The sequence below is a fragment of the Camelus bactrianus genome, chromosome 13, assembly GCF_048773025.1.
Source record: "Camelus bactrianus isolate YW-2024 breed Bactrian camel chromosome 13, ASM4877302v1, whole genome shotgun sequence".
Lineage (NCBI taxonomy): Eukaryota > Metazoa > Chordata > Mammalia > Artiodactyla > Camelidae > Camelus > Camelus bactrianus.
Window position 1 is genome coordinate 36,262,524 of NC_133551.1, and position 23,492 is coordinate 36,286,015.

The following is a 23,492-nucleotide window of genomic DNA, read 5'->3' on the forward strand; positions in this document are numbered from 1 at the left end:
TACCGAATATGAATCCCTGGGGGACTGTGTTCAGGAATCTGTGTTTTAAAAAGCCCCTCCAGTGATTCTGATGCAGGCTAACATTTGAGAAGCCCTGGACTAGAAAAGGTGAGTAACTTGCCAAGTTCACAGAACTAGTAAGTTGCAGGAAGAGGCTTGGAAATCAGACTCTGGCTAACTCCTAAACCAGAGTCAGGGAGGCTCTTGAATGAGATTGTTCATGAAGTTTTAGGATTTGAAATAAAATTGCCTGGCACCACCAGGACATCTGTTATTTCATGTAATAAGATGTGCAGAAGTAGCTGAACTCCCAGTTTGGTTTAAATCAGCAGTTCAGTGGCTTTCTGGCTCCAGCTCTACAACATCCCTCATTCTCTTGGCTTTCTTTTCATGGTCATAAGAAGACTGCAGCAGTTCTAGGTATTACATTTTGTTCCTCAATGCCTAGATGTCTGGGGGTGGAGGCAGAAGCAAAAGGCCTGTCTTTTATCCTTATTTTTTTATGAGCAAAACTTTTTTTTCCAAGACATACTTTCCCCAACAGACCTCCTCTCATGTATGACTGTTCAGAATTTCATCACATGCTCATTTCCAAACCAGTCCCTGACAAGAAAAATAGAATAATACGACTGGATAAGATCAATTAAGATTTACCTCCCTTGAAGCATGTGGATGCCTAAATCAACGGTGGATGGAAGTGCTAGATCAAAAAGAATGACTTCCTCATATAAGTGATATCATATGGTATTTTTCTTTCTCTTTCTGACTTACTTCACTTAGAATGACATTCTCCAGGTCCATCCGTGTTACTGCAAATGGCATTATTTTATTTTTTTATGGCTGAGTAGTATTCCACTATATATATATATATCTCTTATCTTATGATATCACTTATAAGTGGAATATAAAAAGAAAAAGGACACAAATGATCTTATCTACAAAACAGAAATAGACTTACAAATATAGAGGACAAACTTATGATTACCAGGGGGTAAAGGGAATTGGGAATTCAAAATTTGCACCTCTTGGGGAGTGACAGAAATGTTAGCTATCTTGATTGTGGTGGTGGTTTCATTGGTGTATACATCTATCAAAATTCATCAAACTGTACATTTGAAATATGCTTAGTTTACAGTACATGAATCACACCATGATAAAGATTTTTTAAAAAGAATAAAAAATTGTAATTAAAAAATTACATAAATAAATTTAAAAAAAAGAATGACTTCCTAGATGTGATGCCACCTGAGGTATATCTTGATAGATAAGTTGGATTATGTAGAGGGGGAAAAACAGTCAATAGGGACAAATTTTGAAAGAGAAATAAGTTTGGGTTCACAGGATGGCATTAGATGCTTGGAATCCAGATAGAAAAATCAGGAGTTTATGCCATAAGAATGCAGAGCCTGTTCATTTTTGAGCAGGGCAGAGGCACACATGAGGACATGCACGGGAAGAGTCTTCTGGTGGTGTGCAGGAGATATGGGCACTGGACTCAGGACAGGGAATGGAGAGAGGCTGTGGAAGAAGACTAGCTGTTACTATAGTCTCGGTAGAATGTGCCAAGGGCTTAGTCTAGGCTGGTGGCATGGTAAGAAGGATGGCTGGAGATAAGAGTCATTTGGAAGGAAAACTGGCAAAAATGAGTGACTGATCTGCCATGGGTGATAAAGAAGGGGACGGGTCAGGAGTGACAGGTCATCTTCATGTCTGGGACCAGTTGTTCTGCTGTCCCCGGGTCATGGTGAAAAGAAAGTGCAAAAGGAATTTAGGCAAGTTAAAGGAAAAAGGTCAGGTGTATAATGGGTTATTTAGGGATACATGCTTATATTCTGAAATTCAATAATTGGCTTGTGCTATAATAATAGTTTCAGTTATTGTCAGTCTATTATGTCTTGCTGTTTTATTTATTTACTTAAATGTATTTTTATTATAGAAAATGTCTAACAGATACAAAAGTAGAGAGCATAGTATAATGAGCCTGCATTACCTATTAACCAGCTTCAACATGATCAAATCCTAGCCAGTCGATCTTATTTCCTCTATTTCCTCATTTAATCTCCCCCAACAACTCCAACCTAGGTTATTTTTTTTAATAATAACTTTACAGGGACATAATTCACATACCATACAATTCACCTATTTGAAGTGTATAATCAGTAGTTTTTAGTGTATTCATAGAGTTATGCAACCATCACCACAATCAATTTTAGAGCATTTCATCACCCCCAAAAGAAATCTCATACTCTTTAGCTATCACCTCCTGTACCTCCCTCCCTCTCCCCCAGCCCTAAACAACCACTGGTCTACTTTCTGTCACTATAGATTTTCCTGTTATGGACATTTTGTATAAATGGAATTGTACATTATGTAGTATTTTGTGATGGGCTTCTTTCACTTAGTATAATGTTTTTGAGGTTCATCCTTCTTGTGGAATCTATCAGCATTTCATTCCTTTATATTGTCAGATAGTACTCCATCGTATGGATATACTACATTTTACATATCCATTTATCAGTTGATGGACATTGATTTCCACTTTTTGGCTGTTATGAATAATGCTGCTATGAACAGTTGTGTACAAGAACATTCATATACAAGTGGACATACATTTTCATTTTTCTTGGGTATATACCTAGCAGAGGCATTTCTGGGTTATATGGTAACTCTATATTTAACCTTTGAAGATTAACCAGAAAACTGGTTTCCAGAATGGCTGCACATTTTACATTCCTATCAGCAGTGTGTAAGGATTCTAATTTCTCCACATTCTCCCCAACACTATTTATTTATTTATTTATTTATTTTAATTTTTAAACTTTAAATTAAATTTATTTTTTTAAGGATTTATTTTTTAGAGTAGTTCTAGTTTCTCAAAGTTGAGAGGGAGGTATGATTTCCCCTATACCCCCGCCCCCATGTGCACATAGCACCCCCTATTACTAACCTTATCCACCAGAATGGTACATTTGTTACAACTAGTTGCACCTATATGGACGCATAATAATCACCCAAAGTCCACAGTTTACATTAGGAGTCATTCTTGGTGTTGTATATTCTATGAGTTTGGACAAATGTATGATGATATATGTCCATCGTTATAGTATCATACAGAGTGTTTTCACTGCCTTAATAATTCTGTGTCCTTGCTGTTTTCATTAGCTTTTCCCTGACTGCCAAGGCTGTTGAGCATTGTTTCATGTGCTTATCGATCATTTGTACAATAGCCCTTACATGTCTTCAGTTTCACTTTCTGCAGTTTCAGTTACCTGTAGTCAACCATGATCTAAAATATTAAATGAAAAACTCCAGAAATAAGCCATTCATAAGTTTTGAATTGTGCATTGTTCTGAGTAACATGATGAAATCTCATGCAGTCCCACTCCGTTCTGCCCAGGATCCCCAGCCTTCCACATCATCTGCTCCTGACATACAGGCATCGACATCATCATGACTCAATGATCCAGGGTCACCTGAAGCAAATGATCCCCCTTCTCACTAATGTCACTAGTAGCCTAACACTACGTCACAATGCCGACCTATGTCATTCACATCATCTCATCATGCAGGCATTTTATCATCTCATGTCATCACAAGAATGAGTACAGTACAAAATTTTTAAGAGGTAGAAAGAGAAAACACATTCACATAATTTTTATTATAGTATAGTGTTATAATCACTCTGTTTTATTATTAGTTATCATTGTTAATCTCTTACTGTGCCTAATTTATAAGTTAAACTTTATCATAAGTATATGTATGTAGGAAAAAACAGTATATACAGAGTTTAGTACGAGCTGCGATTTCAGGCATCCAGTAGGGGTCTTGGAATGTATCCCCAACAGATAAGGGGAGACCTCTTGGAGGAATATCTTGTCATATTATTTACTCATTTTTAATTGGGTTATTTATCTTTTTATTATTGAGATGTAAAATTTCTTTATATATTCAAGATGTACACGTCTTATCAGGTATACGGTTTGTAAATATTTTCTCCCATTCTGTGGGTTGTCTTCTCTTTTTCTGGATGGTGTCCTTTGATGAACAAAAGTTTTTCATTCTTATGAAGTCTGAGTTAGCTATTATTTTCTTTTGTTGCTTGTATTTGTGGTGTCATATCCAAGAAACAGTTGCTTAATTTAAGATCACAGAAATTTACATTTTTGCTTTCATCTAAAAGTTTTATAGTTTTAGCCTTTCAAGTTATGTGTTTGACTCATTTCAAGTTACCTAGATGGTGTGAGATACAGGTCCCACTTCATTCTTTTTCATATGGATATCCAGTTGTCCCAACACCATTTATTGAAAAGAATATTCAAAGAATATTCAATATTGTCAAGATAATATTGTTGAATTGTCTTGACTTCCTTGTTGAAAATCGATTGACCATCACCCCCAGTTATTTTGAAGCAAATCTCAACATCATGTCAGTTCTTCTGTAAATGTATCAATATGTATCTCTGAAACTCAGTGCCCCTTTCTTTTATTTATCTCATCACTGATCCTCACAATAACCATCAAGGCACCATTATCCACATTTAACAGTAAAGGACACTGATGCTTTGAACGGTTGCATGACTTGCCCAAGATCATGCAGCTACTTAAGTGACAGAACCAGATCCAAAGTCTGTGCCCTTCCTGATTACACCATCATCTGCTGAGGCCAAAGCACAGTGAAATGAGGGCAGCTTGACCCAGGCAACACTTGCCTTCAATTCCTTAAAGGTATCATTTAACTTGTTTACTTTCTTCACTGGCACCATTCCCATCTCTGTTTGCTCTTGATCTGTCCTTCTACCCATCAGGACAGAGAAAGACAGCTCTCTAAAGACTCATAGATTACCTCCTCAGACCTCAGGGAAAAGGTGGGGAAGAAAAATCAAAAGCTTGAACAATCTTAGCTTTCAAATGGGAAGTGAAATTTTGTTTACTAGAAGGACGACTTGAATTAGCAAATCTTAGCATTGAGGGACACCTTTAGTCATAGTTTGTTTGACCTCTTATTTCACACATGGAAAAATGTCCAGTGACTTCCTCAAGGTAACAGACTAGTTAGTGGCAGAAAGGGGTAGAAACAGGATCAAAGGCAGGTCATCTGATCCCATTTTGGTGAATATCAGCATTTTCTCTTCCTAGAGCCTGCTGGGCATGGAGTATCACATAACCTGCCCTCAGCAACTGAAGGGCATACAATAATCTCATGGGACTCTAAAAGATAGAAAGGGAAAGAAGAATCACTGAAGACTGGGGTTTTTCTGAACCTACCCATGGGAAATGGAAATTGTCAAAGATCTGTACGGTAGCAAGCAATCCAACTTCTGAGTCACAGAGAAGATATATGATCCAGGAATTGGAGCACATCATGCCTATCCTGTCAGTTTTTTCAATAAGGCAAAAAAAGAGAGAGAGTTGGGCTCAGACTCAACTGCAATATGCTGCCGAGGGGCACAACAGAAATACTGCAGAGAGAACATGGATATGGATTTAAAATGACTGGGGTGAGGACAAGATGTTCAGGCTATGCTAGAATGATTTAAGTCTACACCAGAGGATAAAATCCCACCAAGTTGGACAGTGTAAGGGAGAGAACATCAATCAATGACATGGCCTTCAGGACGGATGCCAACTTACCTTCCACTGGGCCCCTACTCCACCTCCAGCAGAAAGTGGTTTTTAGGAAAGGTTCTGATGGGTAGAAGTGTTATAACAAAAGTTTAGAATCAGCTAGATCTTACTATCCAGCTATGTGATCTTAGACAAGTCATGTCACCTCTGCGAGCCTGTTTCTTCCTCTATCCAGAGAAGGATATCATGAGAATGAACTGAGGCAATGGTACAGCACACACAGCACAGTTCCTAGGACATAGTGGATGTTTCACTCATGCATTTTTGCATCCCTCCTTAGTCTTTCTCAGCCACATAGGAATTTTGTACCACCTCTCCAGGCACTCTTTGGCTCTCAGGAGCCAAATTATCTCTTTCAGTAGATAATTAAATATTTTATTCTCCACTTGAAACACTTTTAGAACTAAAGGAGCAGAGGCCCTGCTGAGGAACCTGAGGCCAGAGTATTCTTGGCAGAGTGGGCATCTGGACTCTCCACTCAGTGCTCCCTCCTTGGCATCACCATGGTATTCCTGGGATGCTGGTTGCCATGACTACCTAATTATTTCCTCTAGGTCTGACCACCACAACGAACTGAAACACTTGCCAAACTCCCAGCCAAATAAGCAGCAGATGTCCAATTTGAAAAACATCTTTTCTGAACAATAATGTTTGGCTTCCCATCCATCACATGGACTCATCCACAGAAATAAAGGCTGGGAGAGGCCGCTTTTGGCGGGGCAGGGTGGCAAGAATAAGTCCTGGGATGCAGAAGGGGCCCAGACTCATGTCTGTGTCTTCCCTTGGATGAACCATGCAGGAGGCACTCCTTCCTGACATGACATACTGATTCATTTATGGAGTCACTAACTCTGTTCAGTTGGTCTTATGACAAGTTCTGAGCAGCCACATAGTAGCAGTGAGGGCACAAAGCTAATGGCTTTTAGGGTCAGACCGGTGTGAGTATCAATACCACTTTTGCCTCTGATTACCTGAGACTTTGGCCAAATTTACTTCTTTGAGGCTCCCATTTCCTCATATAAAATGAGGATTACAATACCTGCCTTATAGCATCATCATGGAATTAAAGCAGAAAGCATAGGGCTGTAGCACAGTGCTTGGGCCTAGTAAATCCTTGATGCATGTTGGTTATAAATTTGTTTTTAAATCATCACACAGTCTAATATACCCACTCTGCCACAATATATCAAGATGAATGATTGCTTTTGAGAAATACAGAATCTCATCCGAACAAAGAGAGTCTTACAATGTATTTCATACAACATATTTATTTTATTGAGGAGGAAATTGAGACCCAGAAAGGTTAAGGTCTTTGCCTGAGATCACACAGCTAGTCAACAGCAACGCTAAGATTGGTAGGCCAGGGTTCTAACATCCAATCCTGTGCTTTTTCCAGCATCCAATAATGATTAAGAAATGGAAAGAGGGAAGAAAATTAGCATGCATTGAGCACCTACTATTCACAGATATTCTGCATAATTTTTTTTATTGAAGCATAGTCAGTTACAACGTGTCAATTTCTGGTGTACAGCACAATGTCCCAGTCATGCACATATATACATATATCTGCATGAATTGTTTTGTTTAATCCTTACAGCAATAATAGAGTGCTATGCATTATTAGTCTTAATAAATAAGCAAACTCAAATATAAGCTTTAAAGAGCAGAGAGTATGTCTTTTTTTGTTCATTCCTGTATCCTCAGCAGGCAGAACAGTGCTTGGCACATAGTAGATGCCCGATAAATATTTGCCAGTGAGCAAGATGAAGTTACTTGTCAAAGTCTGATAGCTAATAAATGGCAGAGCCAGGACTTGAAATAAAATCTGATTCCCAAGCCCATGCTTTTTCTGAGAAAGCTTTTGTACTTTCTCCCCCAGGGGACTAGGAGGCAGGAAGGAAGAAGGAAGGAAAGTCTCATTCTTTGAGAAACTTGTAAATCACAAGGTGCTAAACTAGGCACATTTATATATGCTATTGCATTTACTTTTCACAACCACCAAGGACAACTATTTTCCTTTCTTAAAAAAAAATGAGGAAATTGAGATACAAGTTTTGGTGACTCTTCCAAGGTAAAATAGTGAGTAGAAAAGACAAGCGCTCAGATTACAGTGCCAGGCTTTCACCTCCATCATGGACACTTCTCCTAATATCACAGCTGCCTATAGAATGGGCTCTGGAGGAGGCTGGGGGGAGGGTGGCAGGAGCGTGACATCAGACCTGTCACACAGTGGGGGCAAGCATAGTCCCTTTGAGTTTGCCACTGAATCTTGGTCAAGATGCCCAGCTCTGTGGTAGCCGTGTATGACCAAAAGCACAAACATAGAGCTCCAGTGAGTTGGAGATGGCTGGGTGCTTGGTGACACTGTCGGCTTGCAACAAACCTGGCAGTTGCCTGCGTCCCAGCTCCTAGTTAAATTCCATAACAAAATGCCTTTGTTTCTTAAGCTTTTATTAGCTTTATTCTGTTATCTGCAGCCAAAAATCATTTCTTTTCAGGTGTGAGGGAGTAGTAAAGATCACAGCATATAAACTGTCTGTTCTCTCATTAATAGGCAAATCTGTACACTTCTGGAATTCTCAGTGTGCATATTTTTATTGGTGGGAAGTATCTGTTGGTTGAAAGTGTCAGAAAAGAGCCTGAACTACCTTATATGAATGAGAAGAAATTGTTATAGAAATAAGAGGCATCTCTTGGGACCCAAGTCTAGGGATTCAGCTCAACCTGGCAGTGGAATGGGACCAGGACCTCAGAAGCATTTGATATTCTGTTTCTAATACTATCTGCTCTTCCCTTCCCATCCTTTCCCTTCCTACTCCTCCTCCCCCTCTTCCTCTTCCACCTCCTTCTTCCTCATTTTCTTCTCCCTGAGACCTTCTCTCTCTCTCTCTCTCTCACTTTGAATAACAGCCTCCATCAGTATCTAGATTTATGTGTAACCAATTCACCTGTCAGAAAAGAGACTGAATCTTGGGCCCAGTTAGAATTTCTTGAAGAGCAAATGTGATTGGCCACACTTCTGTCTTGTGGCCAACGCTGCGACAATCAACTCTGACCAGGAGGAAGGATCACAGAGCAAGAATCTGACTTCCCAGGGATGATCCCTGTACACCACGTATATGATCGAGCAGAGAAGTTCTGACAATAGTTGGACTGGGGAGACAACCCAAAGCTGTCTATTATAAAGTCCCATCTCCTCTCTCTTCCCAAGGCATTAAGTGCTGGCTTTAGTTATTCTCAAGGTCAAGTGGCAGCCCTGCCCTTGCTGCAGTTTGTTCTCATTAATTTAACATTGTACAGGCTCCATTCCAGGCATTGGGCCTAGACCAGTGACCAAAGCCGGCTAAGTCAGTGCCCTCAGAAGTCTTATGCTTTCCTCTGTCAGTTGTATGGGATCACTCACATCCTTCCTGTAAGCTCCCACATCTCAACTTTGCTGAAGCTTATTTGAGATGGGTTTTTGTCACTTCTAACCAAAAGAGTTATGACTAATTCAGAAATAGGTACTGGGAGTGAAATGTTCCAACTGACAGATCCCCTAATATAAAAGTGGCTGAGTCAGGATAGACTAGGGAGTTGTGAGGACTCTGCCACATAGGGCTGAGATACTAGCCGTCCTTGTTAGGTGGTAGGAAATCAGTTGGTCAAAAGATGATCAGTTCTCGGCTAGAACTCAGAGCGTTGCCCATAAAATAGGAACTTTATGAACTTGGTAGAAAAATATCAAAATAGTGCTACCTGTGGCTACTTCAAGTAAGTTATTGATTTTGGCCCATCTGATAACAAATAGAGACTAGTTGGGCAGGTTTAAAGCCCTGTTAAAAGAATTAGTTTCTTTCTACCTATAGTTAGGAATTTGAATCTGTTGAAATCAGATAAACAAGTGCCTTAAGGATATGGTCTTAAAGTTGGTGCATCATTAGGACACTGGCTATCTGAGAAGATCCAGTAGAGTCTGGGAAGTCTGATGACCCCAGGTTGCCTCTGAGCAACTCTCCTGTGAATCCCTGGGAAAGTTGGAAATGCACCCTTGAATGGGTAGTGACATTGAGACAGGAGCTACATGGCAGAAAACAGGAGCCTTTCCCCTCTGTTCCAGCCTATTTTTCTTCAAACTTGGAGGCAGAGGCCAATAAGCTAAGATTTAGGGACATGTGCAGAGTCCCCAAGATTGATATTAAGAAACTGATGCTACAAAACTGAAGTCCAAACTCAAAAACAAAATTTTGGAAAGAATTCTGGTGTTGGGTACCAGCAAACTGAGTCTCCCATGAATCTTCCCTCCTCTAACCCAATGCAATCAATAGGCTTGGCTAAGAAAGGACTTACAAGAGTTGTGCTGTAAGAAATACTAAGCCTAATAAAGAGAGACCTGTGCTCATTCAACCCTAAAAGCAAACCTTAGTCCACATTCATGACTCAAACAGAAATGAGCTGCCAAGATAGTACAGCTCCTTACAGTGGAACCCTCCTCCATCCTCCTCTCAGCTCTGGTACTGACTGACACTGGCCAGAGGATGCCCTCCTGGTGGGTAGAACCCAGGGCAGCTAGAATAATTGGTCATGGAACATATCTATGAGAGTGAGAGATGCAACAGAATCCAGATGATGCTCTACCCTAGGGACTCAGTATCTTGTTGCTTCTCCCCCCACCCCCACTAAGGGAGTCTTGTTATCCTTTATTTGATGCTTGGATAATGAGTGTATCAGGCAGTTAAGTACATTATTTAGTACTTAGCTTGTGGAATCTCAAGGAACCACAGCGAGCCATGTTCGAGTAGAGGAATCAACATTCAACAGAAAACTTGAGCTTGGAAATCACTGGCCTTTATGAGCTGGATGGGACTTTAACTTTTTTTCCTATTGGAAAAGGGTTGACTTCAGATGAAATAAGATGATTTCTGCAATAGGAATATCTAATGCTTATTGAGTCATTATTAAGTTCCAGACACTGGTCTTGGGCTTTATGTGCATGACTCTTTTAATTGTCCCAACTATCTTATGAGGTAGGTACTATTAGCATCTGCATTTTACAGAAGTAGTTAAGTGCCTTGTCTAAAGTTAAGCTGAGAAGTGAATCTATGGCTTGAGTTCTTCACTATTATATTGCACATATTTGTAGGATTACTTCCTTTGCTAGATTTTGCTTTTATTTTCTCCTATTTCTTACTGCTGTGTCTTCTTGTCAGCCTATCTCTTTGGATTTTTTTGAAGTACAATTGATATACAATAACGAGTACAAATTGATGACTTTTGACGTATGTTTACATCCATGAAAAATCACTACAGATCAAATAAGGAACATATCCCTCACTCCCTCCCCAAACTGTCCTCATGTCTCTTTGTTATATATCTTTCCTCCCTTCTCCCCTATCCCTAGGTAACCACTAAACTGCTTCCTGTCACTATAGATCAGTTTGCATTTTCTAAAATGGTAATTAGAATAATATAGTATGTGTTCTTTTTCTGTCTTCCTTCATTCACTCAGCATACTTATTTTGAGACCCATGATGTAGAGTATATCAATAATTTGTTCTTTTTTATTTCTAATTATTATTTTCATTGTATGGATGCTGCTGTGTGTAACAGCATGTACATTAGCACAAATATAACTACTATGAATATTCACGTACAAGACTTTGTGTGGACATATGCTTTTATTTAAATAAATAGCTACGAGTGTAATGGCTGGGTGGTATGGGAGGTTTATATTTAACTTTCTAAGACACTGTCTAACAGTTTTCCAAAGTGCTTGTACTATTTTACATTCTCACCAGCAACATTTGAGAGTTCCAGTTGCTCTGTGTCCTCACCAGCACATGGTATGATCAGTCTTTTTAATTTTAGTCATTCTAGTTGTCAAGTAGAGGTATTTTATTGTGGGTTTATCTGTTTTCCAAATGACTAGTGATGTTAAGCAGCTTTCCATGTGTTTATTTGCCATCTACATCTCTTTGTCAGAAGGCTTATTTTGACAAATATTTCAGTCCCTTTTATTTTTATTGGAATGTTTGATTTTTTAAAAAATTACTTGCCCTAGTTTTTCCCCCCTGGAGTTGGCTTCCTTTTTCTCTAAGAGGACATTCCACAGATTAGAACACAGATCAAAGTGATGAGCACGGTTTAACAGGGCACGGGTTTGGAAATAATCAGGTACATTTGGACTTGCATTTTAGCTCTATAGCTTGATTAATTATGTTGCTTTGGGCCTTACCCTGCACCTTAGTTCATTTGTCTGTAAAAATGATCTAGTGAACCTGCTTCTCAGTGTTTTTATGAGGAATGGATGAAACATTCTTTTTAAACAAGTGGCATAAAACAATGAGAATGATACTTGTTAAGGCCCAGTGCTAAAAAGAAGGCTACTTCTGAGAGTTTTAATTGTAAGAATTATTAGAATACCCATAATGACAGATATCCATGTACAGTAATATCTGGAAAGACATCTTGCTTATTACTTCATTGTTTAATCTTTTCTTCCCCTCTGTATGTATGGTATACACAGTTTGCAGAAGAGGTTTCTCATGCACACATACCTAACACACCCCAATACTATCATACCCCAAGGTGTCCTGTTGTTCTCTCACCAGGAATCTGGGAACCCTCTGATCTAGAGGCTTTTCTTTGTCATCCTGTTTTTACACTCCTCTCATCCCTTTCTGAGTTCCTCCTTGTCTATATCCTGCTCAGGTAGACAAAACAATGGACGCTTACACATGGGTGATTTTTTAAAGCAATGCTAAAGAATTCCCAGTCTGTCTGCGGGGGCTTAAAAATACAGGTGGTCATCAGCAGCTAATAAGGTTTGTTTTCTCCCATTGGACACAAAGCACAGGGGATCTCTGCCCAGAGCTCTGAGTGTCCCTGGATGCTGAGCTGCCTGCACCGCTCTTAGTGGGGGGAGGAGCAGGAGCACAGGATGATAGCTATTGCCCCTGGCTCTCTGACAAGAAAAGAGCAGCTTCCAGACAGGGTTCAACCTGCAAAAAGGCTCCCCTGCTGTGCAGGAATTATTCACTCTAGGATAGGCTTCCTGTGCTGTAACATCAAATATTCCCCCTGGCTGCCAAAGCTTAGAATTTGATGGCTTAACTGTTTCATTCCCAGTCTGCAGAGCTAGAAAATCCCCTGCCTCAATGCTATGAACACAACGGGCACCCAGTAATGGTGGCTTTTTTCCTAATTCTGATTTCTACTCTCAAAGAGGTATCAGGGCCACCTCTCCAAGTTCCCCTGTGGTTGATGTTACTGAGATTCTGTTTGAGTGTCATCACTACTAGGGGCTACGTCAATTCCTAGGAGGCTCATTCCCCTTAGTCCTACCTGTCCTGGATGAGCCCAACAACTGGCTTCGCAGAAGGTGCCCAGGGCCCCATGAAACATCACAGAGTCATTAAAAGGATAGACAGCCCTCCCAGTGCTTTAGGGCTTAGACCTTTCCTGAAGAATTTCTGCTATTCTCTACCCTAAGGAAATTCAACATATCTTAGTGAAAAGGCAGGTGAAATATCTGTGATAGCCATCTCTCTCACTAAGTGGAAACATTCTGGTCTTTTTGCTGGAGAAATTCATAACAATAAACCTGCAGTAGATTACAAGGGTACATTGAAGGAGACATTGCATTAAACCCAGAGTGCTCCAGGATGCCACAGAAAGACTGGCTTAGTCTCAAATGCTAATAGCCCCGCTGATGAGCATGGACAACATGATTACACAGGGACGGCAAGGCCAAGTTCTGCACTCGCTCCCCAGCTGGCAGGAGCAATCTTCCTGGAACAGCCCCCTTCTACCTCCCATCCTCTCTGCACTTAAAAAACTTCCGGGAATCTTACTTCCTGCCTTAAATCTTTAAACAAAATGAATGGATTGAGCAATCGCCCTTCACACAAACCTCAGTGTCTTACCTTCAGGCACCATAATTTGAAAACAAAACAAAACACTGAATCATTTATCTTATAGAGCAAGGTGGTTAACACTAGAAAGAATACCAGGTAGGGTCTGAGGAACATCCGGAGATTGAGGATCTGAAGAGGTCTTGGGGAGAGCTGACTATGTACCAGGCTCTCCCAGTGCTGAGCGGCTCATCCTTTGGCATAAGGATTGTAATCTTCAGTTTCTGAGTGAGGAGACAGAGGCTTATGGAGTTGGAAGAATCTGTCTCAGGTCACACGGAGATTAGCAATGGATCTGGGATTTAATCATGAGTTGGTCTGATTTCCAAAGCTCATGGATTTCCCACTGTGTGCATTTTAGATTTTTGCACTATGTCCCTCATTCCACCTACCTGTATCCCACACAGCCAGCCCCTCTGGTCTCCAGCCATGTTGCACCTCAGACCCTGAGGGTATGCCCACCAGTACTTGTTCTTTCCTCTAATCTTCAGTTTTCCTGATGCATATTCACAAGTCAGGCTGTTGGAACTACCCTCAGTCTCTTCCTTTTCCTTCTCTCTTGGCCTCTCCACTGGTCCCCTGAGGGGCCAGGGGCCTTTGTGGAGGAAAGTGCTGCCCTACAGGGAGGAGCAAGGTCTGCATCTTCCTGTTTTAAAGCTGGCACTGCTGTTCCAGTTGTTCATTCAAGCCCTACTTTTGGTTATTTGGGTGGTGGAAGTGTGTTGTTCATTGGTTCGTCTGATAGCAGCTTTGCCCTCAAAGATCACTGGTGAACACAAATAAATGACCTACCCTCAGCCCACTGGCATTCAAGCCCCTGTTTAACTCGGGTTAGTGGCTCCAACCACTTCTTTAAGGGGTTCATTTTCCAGAAGCCTCTCCTGACAATTTTGGAAATAAAGGATACAAAGATGAGTGAGACAAGATCTTAGCCTACTAACAGCTCTCAATAGGGTAAGGGAGATAGACTTTCCCATCCAGTGTTCAATTCAGGAAATGGAAGCTGTTCTAGGTATTTCACGCAGAAAGGATTTCAATATGGGGATTCGAGACTCCTGGGATCATTGCAAGGACTGGAGAAGTGGATTGTAGACTCCAGGATGACTTCCAGAGAGATCCACTACCTCTGCCCAATCAGGAAGAGGGAAATCAGGAGGACCCTAATTGAACAATGAGTTCTAGATTTTAGAATCTATAACAAACCACAGATTTTTAATGTAGGGAATCAGAAAGGCAGCATTGGGAAGCTATTATTGCTGCTGTTAAAACTGACTCTTGAATATCATAAAACTGTTAATGAGTTACTAGCATATGATGCAAAAAAACTCCAGGTCTCCACAATTGTGCTTGCCAACAGAAAACATCCAAAACAGCAGGATTTCCTTTGTTTCATTTTTACTTTTCGAATCTCATTCATGGGCATCTATTGGTGGAACTTAATTTGCATTCAGAATGCTATCTACACAGGGAAGTCTGGAAAATGGGCTTGTACTATAGAAGATGTGAGTTGATATTGGGAAAATAACTAGCAGTGTCTTCCACAGACTCATGGATGTCTAAGTGCACTAAAGTGTTAGAGGAAGCATGTTATATGGTTGCAAAGTAGGAAGAGATCAGTTCTACCTGGGGTTCAGGGCAAGTGGCAGAGAAGAGACTCCTCCTGCTGAGTCTTGAAGAACATCCTCTAGAAGTTTGCTTGGAAGGGGGAGAAATAGGGGTAAAGAGAACAGTTGGAAGATATTGCAAAATGATAGACAAGACATGGTTAGAACCTAAATTAGGAATATGGATGTTGGGATGGGGAAGAGAGGGCTTGGAATATGTCAGGAAGTTGAATCAACAGGACTCAACTGAGCTGGAGTAATCGGGAACAATTACTGCACGTACACTACGTGCCAGGCTCTATTCTATACACTTTGCATGTATGAACCCATTCAATCCTTACAAAACTCAGTGAAATAGGTTCAGTTATAAACTACATCTACAGGTGAGGCAACTGAAGCACAGCTAGCAAATGTCAGAGCCAGGATTTGAAACCAGGTAGTTTAGTTTTTGAACACAAATACTCAACCAATTTGCTATGAAACTCCTCTGCTCTTGGTGATTAAAAAAAATCTTCTTTCCTGTACTTTATTCATCTGAATTTTACTTGTAAATTCCAGTTTGGGTCCTGAATCAAATTCTTTTAACCTAGACGTTTATGGATGAATTTTTGCAAGTCTAACGAACCCTGAAATTGTAATCAAAGTTTTACATTGTTTTCAGCATCTGTGTACTGTTTTTTGGGGGAAGTGGTGGCAAGGCTTACCAAATGGGTTATCAAGGATCCTCAAATGGATTTTGACTTGAAAATACAGTTAAGAAATTTGCCTTAGAGCAGTGGTTCTCAAAGTGTGATCCCTGAACTGGCAGACTCAGCATCTCCTGGGAGCTTGTTAGGAATGCATATTCCCAGGTCCAGCCAAGACCTCCTGAACCAGAAACTCCAAGGGTGGGGCCAGAAATCTGTGTTATTGAGTCTTCTAGGTGCTTCTGATGTGTGCTTAAGTTTGAGAACCACTGTCCTAGCACAAATGGTAAGCATGAGTGATGTGGCATTTGGGTGTGTTCCCTGGCCTAAATAGGACTTTCACAGTAGCTATGGTATCAAGGAAGGTAGAAAAAAATCTTGGAAGCCTGAGATCCTCTTTGGGTAGTCTCAGGAAGGGAACACTAAGACATAGCTTCGAACTTGGCCAATATTTTGGACAAGGCATTCCCTGAGGGCTCGTGTGGTGTTAAAAACAGGCATTTCTGGGAGTTACTGGGCTCAGGACTTGCAGCTGAGAAGGCCTACCCTGTGGACCTGTGCACCAGACCCATAATACCTGGGGTGCCGGCCTCCTCCTCTCCCATACAGTTTCTCCTATGGCTGCAGATTACATATCTCATTTCATCCAAGGTACACAGACCTCTAATGGCATTTTAGCAGAGGATAACCTGTCTGGGCTTCTGAGGCATTTAGTATCCAGTGACACCATAACTGCTCACCGGGAGGTGCCAGGGCCTCTGGTGCACACCTTGCTCAGTTGACACAACACCTGTGTAGCTTGTGCAGGATTCATGCTGGCAAAGCCAATTACTTTCTACATCTTTTTGGAGACACAAAAAAGTCCAGAAACAATGCCGTGCCAAATGATGGAAATGGCGGGGATGCCTGTACCCAACTCCCTTGCTGCCCCTCTCCCCCGAACCGCAGGCCTGGCTCCTCCTTTCTGCTAAGTCACAAAGCTGGAAAGCTCTTAGGGTAGGGAGAGAGCAAGTGCCTGCTGGTTGGCTCAGAAAGGTTCTGAGAATTCATTATGATCAAAACAACTATTCCAGTTATTCATGTGACTCAGCCCCTGAAAGCGGGAGCTTCCTATGTCCACAGGGCCGGGTGTTGCTGACTCAGTGCTGAAGAGGGCACCTTGTGAGCCCTCCTGGGCTCCCCACCGCCTCTCTCCTTCATCCCAGGGGACACCAAAGGGAAGCAGAGTGGGGCTGAGATTCACAGGAGTGTTCAGTTTCATTTCTAAAGAAGCAGCCAACCTCCTCCCATTACAGCTCTCACTGCATACATCTGTCAGTCTTCGGGCATTCTGGAGGGGAAATTATCAGAAATAGTCACACAGACATCATCTACATACATTTGCATTTAGCACATGTTTCCCCAACACCTACTATGTGTTTGGGTAATGGCTAAGGGCAGGGGTCCAGAGAGATGTGGCTGTATCTGCCCATACCATTCAGAGGTCTGCCAGGGGAAAATTCATTAACGACGTTGAGGAAATAATGGAAAAAGCACTGGAACAGAGCTAGAGAGAGCTTTGAGAATGCCGAGGAATGAGTGGCACCCATTTCTAGGTACATGGAATTCCTCTCTAACACGCAGCAAAATTCAGAGTGTGGGTCAGAATTACTTTTGTCTCTGGGAGCCACAGAGAGAAGAAAATGCCAGGAACCAACATGGTACAAGAGAAGGACTTTCTGGATGTAGGGAAGCTGAAGAAGGAGACGAAAGGGTAGGGAGACTCAAGCGGCAAGTTTTACAGTTTTGCCAAAGGGCCTTTTCTTAACTTGAACTTGTTACTAGCTACCAGGCAGGATGGCGCAATTTAATCCCCAAAATAGTAAATAAACTGCTTGAAATTTTCTCCTTTGAGGAAGAAAAGGAGGGGGAGAAAAGAAAGATCACATGCTGCTGGATGGAAATGAAAGAAAAACTAAAGGCACTAACATGGGCGTCTGCCATGTATCAAAGCTACTAAAGATGCTAACCTTTATATGTATAGTATCATAGTTCATTAAATACTAACAGAACACACACACATAAACAGTAGGTATTGCTGCACAGAGGGGTTAAGTAACATGTCTGAGGGTAGCTGGGCTGAGATTAGGACATGTGCTCTTGCTGCTTATAAATTAACTGTGCATGTAGGTATCTAATGTAAAGTGTTGCTCAGATCCCCATTTTACAGATGGGAAAACTGAGGCATGGGGCAGCTAACTCACCTCTCCAAGGTCATATGAGTACTAAGCAAGGTAGTGGGACTTCAGACCCCAGTCTGTTTGAATTCAATGTTCTGGGCCGTTTCACCACACCACCCTGCTTTTTGTTTTGTTTTTTTTTTTCCCCATTTTGAGACCAGATTTTATCTCTCTTTAGTATCTAATGTCTGAACTTCTATAAAAATGGAACGTGATATCATTGTCCTCCAGGATTATGATTATCTTCTGTAATGTTAGAATTAAAATACTCAATCATATCACCAAACATACTTTCTTATTTATTTCTTCATTTATTCAATAAATTTATATTGAATATTCATCTACTTGTGCCAGACACAAGGTCCTGAGGGTAAAGCAATGAAGACGCCAGCCATGGTCCTTTCTTCTCCTGGAGCTTTCAGTATAGCACAGAGAGGAAAATATGAAATATGACTTATTCAACAGTTAGTTTATTCCAATCGTAGTAAATGGTGTCATAATGATAGCTAACACTTCAACGGAACTTACTTTGTGCCAGGAATCATTCTAAGTATATTAATAGAGTTTAATTAATTTAGGTCTCCCAGGCCAATGAGGGAAGTGAAGAAATCAATGAAGGCTTCCTGAAGGAAGTGTCAGCTGATTCTGGAAACAGGAGGAGTTAGTTATGTTGAGAAGGGGAAAGGCAGGGAAAACCAGGAGTAGTCTAAGATGGTGCTGTCCAGGTAGCCACAAGTCACCTGAAACTCTAAAGTACTTGAAATGAAGCTAGTCTGAACTGAGATGTGCTATAAGTGTAAAATATATCCCGTGTTTCAAAGATTTAGTCTAGAAAAAGATAATGTAAAATATCTCAATTTTGTATTGATTACATGTTGACATGATGCTATTTTGATCCATTGGATTAAATCAAATATATTATTTACATGAATTTTCTCTTTCTTTTTACTTTTTTTTAATGTGGCCACTAGAAAATTTCAAATTACATGCATAGCTCACATTATATTTTGGTTGGATAGTGCCGCTGTAGAAGGCTGGGGAGCCTCAAGGAGCAAGTGCTTCAAGGAAACTAGTGCCTGGAGGAGGCGTGGAGAATGACGGAGAAGAGAAAGGAGGATGCCGAGACAAATGTGAACTGCTAGCCTTCTATCCTGCAGGTTAGGAAGAGTAATTATAACCTTTGTAAGCCCCAAATCTGAAACACTGGAGCTGACTGACTTTCTGGAAGTGCCTCTTTCTCAAAACCAGCTCCAACTGTGAGTCAAATTACTGCTATTCTTAAGACTGGTATTGTATATGGAAGAGGCAAGAACAGTCAGAACAAAAAAGTAAAGTGGAGGAACATCTAGGATAAAAGTCAAGTCCCTATGAATGGCCCACCCAGCCCTGTAACATCTCCCTGCCTTCCCCTTACCTCTCTGCTCTCATCTCCTACTCAGCTCTTCCCGCACCCAACATCCAGCCCAGTTACACTGAACTTTGTTGGGCCTCAAACACACCAAGCATACTCCTGCCTCAGGACCTTTGCACTGGCTGTTCCTTTTATCTGAAAATGCTCCTCTCATCTATCACATGACTAACTACCTTAACTCGTGGTTCAAATGTCACCTTCCCAACAAGGTCTACCCTGACCATCATGTTTAAAACTGCACCCATGGGCACTCCCTTACATTACTCTGTGTTTTTTTTTTCTCCCGTAACATGTATTACCTTCTAACATACTCAATACTTTACTCTTCACTATATTTACTGTTAATCTCCCTACTAGAAAGCATTTTCCCTAAAGCCATTGACCTCAGTTGTATTTCCTTTGTCATCCCCAACATCCAGACTGCCTGGCATGGAGCAGATGTTTAATAAACTTTTTTTTTGGAGCAAATGAGTGTAGTGGCACTGCTTAGGGCACAGCTGGTGGATGGATAGGCACCCTCCATGCACTCTCTCCTCTCCTGAAGAAAAGGACTTTTTTCCTCCCTTTCCTGCAGTGGAACTCTATTAACCTTGCTCTCCACCCAGCTTTTACTAATCAGGGTTCTGCCCTGTTCTGTATCCCACACATAGATTTCCCAAGAGAATGGAGGAAGCAGCTGATGCTGCAGGACAGCCTCTTCAGCTGGGAGCTGGGATTCCCGGGTGCCCTCCTCCTACCTGGTTCCCCTGCTGGTCAAGGGGTCCAGGCTCAGTGGGAGGCTGAATAAGGTACTTAGCAGATTGAGGAGGAACACAAGGAAGGCAGTTATTCCATACAGGGCAGTGGTTCTCACGATTTGCCCCACCCTTCATGCATAGGCATTACCTGGGAATTTACCAGAAATGCATAGTTTCAGGCCTCACCCTAAACCGCTGAATCAGACACGGGGCTGGGGGCAGTGGAGCAGGCAACAATGGGGTTAATAATAATCAAATCATCGACTTAAATCGTTCAGTTAAAATCAATCAACACAGCCTCCAGGCGATTCTGATGCACCCAAGTGTGAGAACCCCTGAGCTGGGGGAAAGGAAGGACTTTGTTAGAGCCTTGAAGACAGGGAGGGACTTAAAAGGTCAGACCAGCAGACACGTCCCCAGGGCGGGCTAGCACCGGGTAGGTTCCCTGCGTCAGAGGCCGCACAGGGTGGTCTGACCTGGGAAGTTAAAGGCCATCGTTCTCAGGTCTTCCACCCCCACCCCAGGAAAGTCCCCGCGGCGAGGCCGTGACCTTCCGCCGCCACGTCCCACTGGGGGCGGCCTGTGGCCCCGGGCGGAGGCGCCGAGCTCAGGATGCCTCCCGCTTCCTCTCCGGGTTCCCTGGCTGCGCCCAGGCTCCTGGGGCCCGGCGCTGGGCTCCAGCCCGGGATGGTCCCTCCCTCTGCCCCACGGCGCCAGTCTCTGCCTTTGGCTGCCGCCTCTGTCTTTGTTGGAGTTCCGTCTCTGATTTTCGCTCTTCATCTCTCTCTCTCTCTTTCCCCTTCCCGATTTGTTCGCCCCGCCCCCTTTTCCTTTTTCACTCTCACCCAGTGTTTTTCACCAAAAGTTAAGCACCTGGATGGTCCTAGGCTCTGGGCAGTGAGTCGTGAAAACACCGAAACCTGCCATCAGGGAGCGTCTGGGTCTTTGAACCCTTGTCTCCTACCTCTGTCGTCCCTGCTCCCTCCGCCCCTCCTTTCCCCTCCCCTCCCAGCAACTGTTGTTCTTCCCTCCACCTCCCCGTGTTGAAGCTAAAGGAACTTTTCGCCTGGAAGGTCCCATGGTAAGATTAAAAAGCCTACTTTTATCTGACTAGCCGAAAGTTGCCATTAAAATGTCCATCCTACCTTGATGAATGACACCAGTTTCAGCTATTATCACCTATTGGCACCTTAACCAAAATTAGCTTATTAGAGGTCACCAAGCTGAGAGAAACTAGTACTTACCTGTGTTGGCCTGTGTGTAAGACACTCATTTATTCAAGAAAATGTATGCATTCGTTCCATGATTTATTGAGGACCTAGGATGTGGCAGATTCTTCAGGATGTGCACTGCCCAATAGATGGTGTTTTTCACAGCACTCTGAAGAAATTAAAGCAATGACACATGATGACCGAACAGTACCCCATTTAACCCCTTCAATCCCCCTTCAAGGTGAATAAGATTATATGACAATTTGATAGATATGAAAAGTGAGGCTGAGAGACCGTGCGTCTTGTCCAAGCCCCTACAACTAGTAAGCTGTATGGCCAAGATTTAACCCCCAGTTAGACTTGACTCCCAAGCTGGTTCCCATTAACCTATAAGGCCAGGCTGAAGGCAAGGCTACCCCAAAGAAGAGGGAGGTGGGGGAAAGATCTGTAGAATGGCTTTGGAGTTAAAACTTTTGAGTACTACACTAAATGCTGGGTGATGCTGTGTGTTATTGATGAAGTTTCATGACCTCTCTGGGCCCACCTCAGAGGTTAAATGGAGAGTTTGGCTTACTGGCTACAAAGACCTCCTCCAGGTGTAACATGTAGGTTAGTATATAGGCTCTGGAGCCAGACTAACTGGGCTGGAAGCCTGCTTCCTCTACTGACTTGCTGTGTGATCTTAGACAAGTCACTTAAGCTCTCTGGGCCTCAATTTTTTCATCTGAAAGACTGCTGTAATGATGACCACCTCGCTGGGCAGATGACAGGATGAATGGTTTCTGTTAAGGGTTAGGAAGGGTATCCAGCACAAAGTAAGCACCCAGTGAATGTAGCTGGTTCTTCTGTTATCCCAGCTCTGGCCTGCAGACTTCTCCGCTGAGGCCAGGGACATGTTGTCCTAAAGCCCAGGCCTGTCTTATGCCTGGCTCCTGCCCAGTTTTCCAGAGCAATGAAAGTTGTGATCTCTAGTCCTGATGGTGAAGGCACCAGGGATATCTCAGGAGTCTTGGAACCCAGAGGATTTTCAGTCAAGGTCTTTTCAACTGGCTTACCCACAAAGGAGAGAGCTTTGTATAGAACAGTTAGAAACGTTTCATTTTCAAATGTACCTGATTTCACTTTTTTTTTTTTTTTTGCAAAGCTCAAAGCATTTTTTCTTTAGTCCAGGTGGCCTAGACAAAAGTCCAGAGTTGGGGAGGACAGTACTACATGGTGTTAAGGAGTAGGGGCTTTGGGTGTTGTTTAGTTGATCATCCTAGCTGGGGGACCTTAACTGTTTTGTGTTTCAGTTTTCTTTATTTTAAAATGAGCTTAACAGCAGCATCTATCTCATGGCATTTTTGTAGACGTGAAATGAAAAATTGCATATAAGCATTGAACACAGGGGCTAGTACATGGTAATCATAGGACAGATTGTGGCTATTACATTAACAGACCTCATGGATTTTGTACTTTGGCATTAGAAAGACCTGTGTTTACATCTTTAGCTCTATCACCTGCAAGCTATGTGACCTTAGGTAAGTCAATGACTATCTCTGAACCTTAGGTTTTTCATATGAAAAATGGAAACAAAAGTATGAGATATACAACTTGCCACAGAGGGTCTTCCTAGCTGTCAAATAAGGTTCAGTTTATTTACATGCTTGACAACCATGAAGCTCTGTGCCTGTGTTGATTATTCTTGGTAGTTCTGTTTCTCTCAAGTCTATATATCTAGTCCTTTGCAGATCTGAGTTGCCTCACCTCTGCCTTTGTAGCAGAAAACACAGAGAACTCAATTGTATTTATCTTTTTACCGGCGCTCAGCAAAGTGATTTTCATGCCAGCAGTGCCCAGATGGCTCAAGTTAGGCATCAGAGGCTCTAGTTTGATCTGTGTTATATGCTGGTGGTGTAACCTTAGACCAGTCATTTAATTTCTCTGACCTGTTTCTTTAGCTCCAAAGTAGAAATTTACTCAATATTTGACTCACCTACTTGTTGGACTTGTTCAGGATGATCAAAAGAGATAGAGATGTGTGTTGAACACCATAAATCTTCACCCAAGTATGAGGGAACATTCCCAAGCATTTTCCCCATATGTAGCTTGTCTTCCCCAGACTAAT

At 42.0% G+C, this 23,492-nt stretch overlaps 2 long non-coding RNA genes across 9 annotated transcripts in view; one reads left to right on the top strand and one right to left on the bottom strand.

Annotated features, from left to right (window-relative positions):
• LOC123617850 (uncharacterized) overlaps positions 1-23,492 on the top strand; it is a 324,334-nt gene that overhangs the window by 96,045 nt on the left and 204,797 nt on the right. The window lies entirely within an intron of this gene.
• The window catches only part of LOC141579584 (uncharacterized), a 49,172-nt gene that overhangs the window by 22,710 nt on the left and 2,970 nt on the right, over positions 1-23,492 (bottom strand). Inside the window, exons 3-5 of one of the 7 annotated variants that reach the window (XR_012511240.1) lie at positions 20,725-21,554; positions 18,555-18,671; positions 17,151-18,441 (exon numbers count right to left, since the gene is read on the bottom strand). This is a non-coding gene — a long non-coding RNA (uncharacterized LOC141579584). The other 6 variants (XR_012511237.1, XR_012511241.1, XR_012511235.1 and 3 more) reach the window with 6 other exon arrangements.